Below are 6,789 nucleotides of genomic sequence, written 5' to 3'. Positions count from 1 at the left end.
CAAAAGTTCAGGTAAAGACTCATAGTAAGGACAAAATGTCTGTCCTGGACAGACCAACCAGCAACCTCGTGTTGCTTATTGGAGATGTTTAAAGTTTTATACTGTTGTATTGTTGTGTATACAAAGGTGTTTGTATGTTTTTGATTGGTAAATTCCCACATCCTGGGAATTTAGCGGGGAGTGTTCCGTCCCCCAGGACGATGGTTTGCCTTACTTATTGGTCGTTTGTTTGTTTTCCCTCCTTTGCAAAAGCCCAGGAAAGGTGGCTTGAAGTCTGCAAGAGCTGGCTGCAGTTTTCTTTGCAATGATTGGTCAAAGAGTACAACATCTTAGGACCGCCCTTTTTACCAGGGTCTAGTCTCCATTTTAGAGTTTCATTCTGGCTATAGTCTTCCAACGTGCTGGAGCTGTGCAAGGCTAACTGGGACAAATCATCCTCAAAACCAGGCCAATCTAAGCCTATCCAAATTAGATAAGTATTGAATTATACTGATCTGGAATAGGAATTCTAGTTAGAGGAGCAGGGTTATTCCATCGCTTCTAGAACTAATCTTTGCTGTAAAGATAGGGAAGGAAAGAGTTTCTCCTTCTAATATAGACAGCGTGATTAGGGTATAGTGGTTTTATAATCACCTTTGCCTTCTGGAACCAGGGATAATTCTGCAACTAAAACCTATGGAAATTTGTTTCATTTTCTGCAACTTTAAGATCTGTGCCAGGTTTACAACCTTGTATGAATAAACATCCTTTTTTGAAGTTATCCAGACTCAGTCGTTCAATATCTATAGGACAGCTTATAGGGATTTGCAGTTCGCCCGGATAAAGGACAGCACGTTTCAGTTTTATAGTTTTTTATTGTCCGGCGGACGGCACAAAAGGCATGGCATTAAGTACAGCAGTTCTCCATGCTATTGATAGAGAATTGCCCAAAGTTATTTGGAATATTTTTAAAATTGTTATCTCAAAGGCCAAGAGAGCCGGACACTATAAATTTAACAATTTGATCTTTAACTGCCAGTCACAGTTCACATGCAGTACACATGGCTTGGGGGGGGGGGTTGTCCCAAAGCATCTGTAAATAGGCTGAGACAGTGTGCCTAACAGGCCAAAACAGCCCAAGCCAAATAGGCTGACACAATGTGATAGACAGTAACAATCAAAGAGGTTAAATAGTAAGCCTCAAAACAATACCAGGCCACAGCAGGTTTTGAAATAAGCCGTGTGAATCAGGCTATTCAAAATGGTGGCTGAGATAACAGAAGAAAAGGGCATCTAAGGGAAGAAAACAAAACAGTGGCTGAAATAGGAAACAAAATGGCTGTCTACACATAACTGGCAAAAATCTAAAGCCTAATATGAGACCTGAAACAAAACGGCTGCTTCCAAATATGCAAGCAAAGGCCCAAAATCTAATGTGAGGCCTGAAACAAAATGGAGGCCTCCAAATATGCTAGCAAAGGCCTAAAGCCTAACATGAGGCCTAAAACAAAAGTGAGGCCTCCAATTATGGTAGCAAAGCCCTAAAGCCTAATGCGAAATCTGAACAAAATTGAAGATTCCAAATATGCTAGAAAAGACCTAAAACCTAATGTGAGGCCTGAAACAACATGGAAGCCTCCAAATATGTAGCAATGGCCTAAAGCCTAACATGAGGCCTAAACAAAATGGAGACCTCCAAATATACTGGAAAAGGCTTATAGCCAGAACATGTGGCCTGCTGCTAATTAACGAGGCCTGTAGAGGCCTAAAAACAGGCCACACTTGGACAGCCAGATGAGGTGCTGAAGCCTGCTGAAGAAAGTACATTTCCTCTATTGTCAGTGTGACAGCTTTTCTTATATTTAAACATGGCTATCATATCATTTCTTACTCTTCTCCAAGCTAAACACATTCAACTCTTTCTCTCATGAATTCAAGACCCCACCCGCCTGTAATTAATCGGCATCAATGCACCTGTTGCTATCTTGTTCAATTTAGGCCCCTTCTACACTGTCCTGTATCCCAGAATCTGATCCCAGATTATCCGCTTATCCCAGTTTATATGGCAATGTAGACTCATATAACCCAGTTCAAAGCAGGTAATCTGGGATCAGATCCTGGGATATAGGACAGTGTAGATCCAGACTTAGCTAGAGAAAACTTAGACCTTACAGGACATCATTGAGGTTTCCTGACAACAAGGGGAATATTATTCTGTCCCGTTCTGAAGGGTGCAAAGCCTAAACAATTTTCAGAATTCAGTATCAACAACCACATGGACTCCAACCTTTCCTATTTGAATATGCAGCACAAAATGAATAATCTGAAGGTAAAACTAGCAAACAAAGCAATTAGAAAAACAGAGCAAAAAATAAGAAAGTAAAACTCCCTACTTGTCATGCATATCAGATACATATGCTTGGACATCCTGGCAAAGCAAAATTAAATAATGTATGGACTACACAGACAAAATGGAAAATCAAAACAGGCGGAGAAAACACCTGCCCATTGCCCAGGTGATCAAAATTAAGCCATCAGTGCTTATGGACCTGAAGTTGTTAGCACTTTGGCATCCAAGCCAATTCTTGCAAAACACAGCTGAAATCCTTTTTCTCACTACAGGTTGAATATCCCTTATCCAAAATGCTTGAGACCAGAAGTATTTTGGAATATTCCAAACCCGAAACATGTAATTCATTTGTTTTCCATATGCACCTTATACACTTTATAGCCTGAAGGTAATTTTATAAAGATAAATAAATAAATAATTTTGTGCATGTAACAATGTTTGTTTTCAGTGGACCATCAGAAAACAAAGGTGTCACTATCTCAGCCACCCATAGGGACAATTTTGGCACATTTTTTACTTCCAGATATGAGATATTGAACCTGTGTAAAAAAGTTAGGGCCACTTTAATCCAAAGCTCTTGTTCTCGCTACTTCATTCACTAGTTCTTCTTTGTTGGTGAGAATCAAGTCCAGGTTAGTTGATCAATTTCTCACTCCAACCTTCTGAAAGTTGAACTTGTCAGCAAAGCAAGTGAAAAATGTTTTTGTAGTTTACATTCTTGACAGATATCAGGATAATCAACATATCCCATTGGTAGTATATTTGTTCTTTTAGAAGCTATGACAATCTGATCTTTTGGATTTTCACCACAGCCAAGCACTACATGAATACAACAGGTCGTGTTCAACAAGTGGTGACTCTGGACCGGGTCTGTAAGAAAATTGCATCCTACTAGTTCAGTGAGGCAAAGTGAATGCAGAATAAAGACAACATCATCTTAATTCATCTTGGCTCTGCTTCACGCCATGCTACGTAGTGCACTATAGGAGTCATAATCCAATACAATAACTTTATTGACCATACATGGGTCTTGCTTTCTGTTTCAATATGTACAGCATTGGTTATAGCTACAACAAAAATACAATTTTTTTCTAAATCGTTTGAAGAAAAACACTGTAGTTTATGTATATCTGAGGTGGCTTTCTGACCCCAAACATGTTCACATGGAAGAAAGACCTATTTAAATTATAATTAAGCAACATTTTTAAAGGAACCATGCCTATGCTTAAGGCCTACATTGGCTGGTTGTGAACTGCTTTCTTTAAAACAGGAGAACCTGTTATGTTTGAGAATGGTAAATTCTATTCTGCTTGTACTATATCTTCTTAATCAAACAATTCACCCATTTAGTATCTTTCCCCAGATAAAGTCTGGCTCTATACTTTTCTCTTTGCACATGATGCCTTTCTTGAAATAGAAAGTCCAAGGTCAAGTTCTCAAGAGCAAACAGAGATACTGAAATTGAAATCAGGAAACCCTAAATGAACTTAGCAAGGTTTCCTTACTGACAGCCCACCAAGATGATTACTATTTGTCAATAGCAACTCCAGCACAAAAAAAATCAATGAATTTAAAATTAAGTGGATAATTGGTAAAACATCAAGACAATAACCAACAGAACAGTTAACTCAATAGAGAAATATTACTAGACATAGTTTTTAAAAGATAGCCACAGGCAAGACATTGACTAATAATGAGTTGGCTTTCCCCCCCTCCCAGTTGACTTTTCCACCAGTTTAGGTGAGATATATCCATACGGTCAGCTGGTACCTCATACTATCTGAGATATTAGAAAGTCAATTTACCATACCAAGTCATATCTTCCTGAAGTACCACTTTTAAGTTCTTGTTGTCTTCTGTACTCCAGACACACTAATGGGTGATACTCCTATGTATGGCAAGAGAGCTGAATTGAACATCTGCATCAGAGTCCATATATCTCTGAATTCCATAACCAGTTGCTAGGGACAAATTAGTGGTTGAATGAAGAATCTGAAATTCTCTCTTTCCTGCAAAATTCTTCTCCATAAAATGTTATATTATTTTCAGATGTTAGTAATCAACTTTGTATATATTTCTAAGAAGACTAGGGGCCCTTCCAGATATAGGTAAATATTAAATCCCAGTTCCTCCAGGAATTTAATCCCTACCCCCAACCCAAACCCTGGGCTTTCCCTGGGGGGTGCCTACATGACCTCCTGAGCTTGACCCAGAAGGGCATCCAGCCACCCCCAGCCCCCATTCCCCCCCCCCAAAAAAACCCTAATCCCCACAGGACCCTCACTTGTAAAGCTAAGATAAGGTCCAGATTTTTCCAGGTGTTTAATTAATCCGGAGCAACCTGAGAATCCCAGTTTTCTCTGGATTAATTTGGTTTTACCTGAGGCGTCATTTGGATGCCTCAGGTGAAACTGAGACAGGGTCTGTCTGGAAGGGCCCTCCACCTGCTCTATATCTCTGTTGGAACCTGTATGTTGCTTGTGGTGCTGTAGGACTGGATGTTGCTCACCTTCTGCTTAAGAATACTAATAGCTCTGCTATACTCTCAAATCCCAGAGATGATTTGTTTCCTTAAAGAATGGTTATGTTATTGAAAAATTGACTCCCACTCCCAAAAGAGAGACTCAATGTGAATTCTGAAATCATATCTGAATTTTATTATATATTTTTTACATTTTATGAAGTTTCACAATATTGAAATAATAGCATTCTCTCTTCCTGCAATTAGCTAACCTTTCACAAACAAAACACCAAAGGGGAACTTGAAGAACAAATGCATGCCTGCCTGCTAATACCTACTAATACCAGAAAAAGAAGATCTAAAATCCCCTTAAGGGTTTCTCTTATTGTCTCAAAGCTATATATCTGTCTTCATTTTAAAAAGTAATTTTTAAAACTTACACTGGACACCCACATATATGTTGTATGTTAAAGATAACTAAGATGTGGTGGAGCAGGGAATCATATCTGAACTTATGCAGTCAGTCCAGTGCTTGCTTCTTGGGGAAAACTTAAATAATATAACATGCTTGTGTGTGTATCCCTGCGGGGCTTTTCTGTCTTCCCACCTACTGTGAGGTAGGTCCATCAGGAGGAAACAGTGCCAACCTGGGAAGTTTGTTTCATCAAATATTCCCATTTTCCAAAGGAATCCAGAGATGAGTCGTCACCCCCAGACATCAGCAGCGTATAGATTAAATCGATGCTTTACAATGAACTACTCATATTTACATAATAGCCATAGCTCACCATTTGTACAAATCAGACTTGGAAATAATTTCATCATAGACTGTTTTACATATTGCCTCAACACATTCCACCTGTCTGCCTCTTTTCCAGGGAAGACCTTCCAAACGACTCTGGCTTCAAACAAAAAAATGACAGCAGTTCATTTTTCCTGCCATGGAAGAAACTACAACCACCTTTGACGTCAAGAGGGTTCCCCAGCCAATGAAGACCCAGATCCTGGCCATCTTTCTGACCAATCAGGAGGGCAAGGGTATTTTGAATGGCTGTCAAAGAGAATAAAGTGTCTTCTACTGTACTGCATGCTTTATGTCTGATCCTTTTGAGCGCAGACTGTATCAGACATCCTTTCAGGCCTGAAAGTAATAACCCTCTGTCCTGTTGCTATCAAATCTAGTCTGTGTGTTGATCTGGTCTTCAAGGTAGTAGGGTGCACTGGGCATCAAACTCTCAGCATGGCAGGTAGCTTAATCTTGACCTCAGTTACGTATATACATATACGGCTACAGCACGAGGATTTTGGAGGAATGGATTTTAATCATATGTTTTATATTTTTATATTGTTTTAATTGTTTTATTGGATTTTCATTGCTGTTTTAATTATGTGTAGGCATTGAATTGTTGCCAATTTGTACGCCGCCCTGAGTCCCTTCGGGTGAGAAGGGCGGGATATAAATGTTGTAAATAAATAAATAAATAAAATATGTACAGTAGAGTCTCACTTATCCAACATTCTGGATTATCCAACACATTTTTGTAGTCAATGTTTTCAATATATCATGATAGTTTGGTGCTAAATTCGTAAATACAGTAATTACTACATAGCATTAATATGTAATGAACTACTTTTTCTGTCAAATTTGTTGTATAACATGATGTTTTGGTGCTTAATTTGTAAAATCATAACCTATTTTGATGTTTAATAGGCTTTTTCTTAATCTCTCCTTATTATCCAACATATTCACTTATCCAACATTCTGTCGGCCCGTTTATGTTGGATAAGTGAGACTCTACTGTATGTATATTCATTTATGCACACACACACATAGCACACAGAGCTATATATCTTCAAGAGAATAGCCAAAGTTGCAAATACACATTCAAAACAAAAGGGTGGGGGGGGAAATGTTGCTCAAAACAATTGATATAAAATATGATACTGTTCCATTATCTTGGTGGAGCCAAAATGGGACCTAGACAGAGAAGGATACTCC

General features: G+C 38.7%; 1 long non-coding RNA gene across 1 annotated transcript; it reads left to right on the top strand.

Annotated features, from left to right (window-relative positions):
• Positions 1-1,822: 1,822 nt before the first annotated feature.
• On the top strand, positions 1,823-5,873 carry LOC134298869 (uncharacterized). The gene is made up of 2 exons (XR_010005982.1): positions 1,823-2,308; positions 5,669-5,873. It is a non-coding gene; the product is annotated as an uncharacterized LOC134298869 (long non-coding RNA).
• Positions 5,874-6,789: the final 916 nt, after the last annotated feature.

The sequence above is a fragment of the Anolis carolinensis genome, chromosome 4 (genome assembly GCF_035594765.1).
Source record: "Anolis carolinensis isolate JA03-04 chromosome 4, rAnoCar3.1.pri, whole genome shotgun sequence".
Classification (NCBI taxonomy): Eukaryota; Metazoa; Chordata; class Lepidosauria; order Squamata; family Dactyloidae; genus Anolis; species Anolis carolinensis.
The sequence above is the reverse complement of the archived record's forward strand: the minus strand, read 5'-3'. Positions and strand labels throughout refer to the sequence as shown.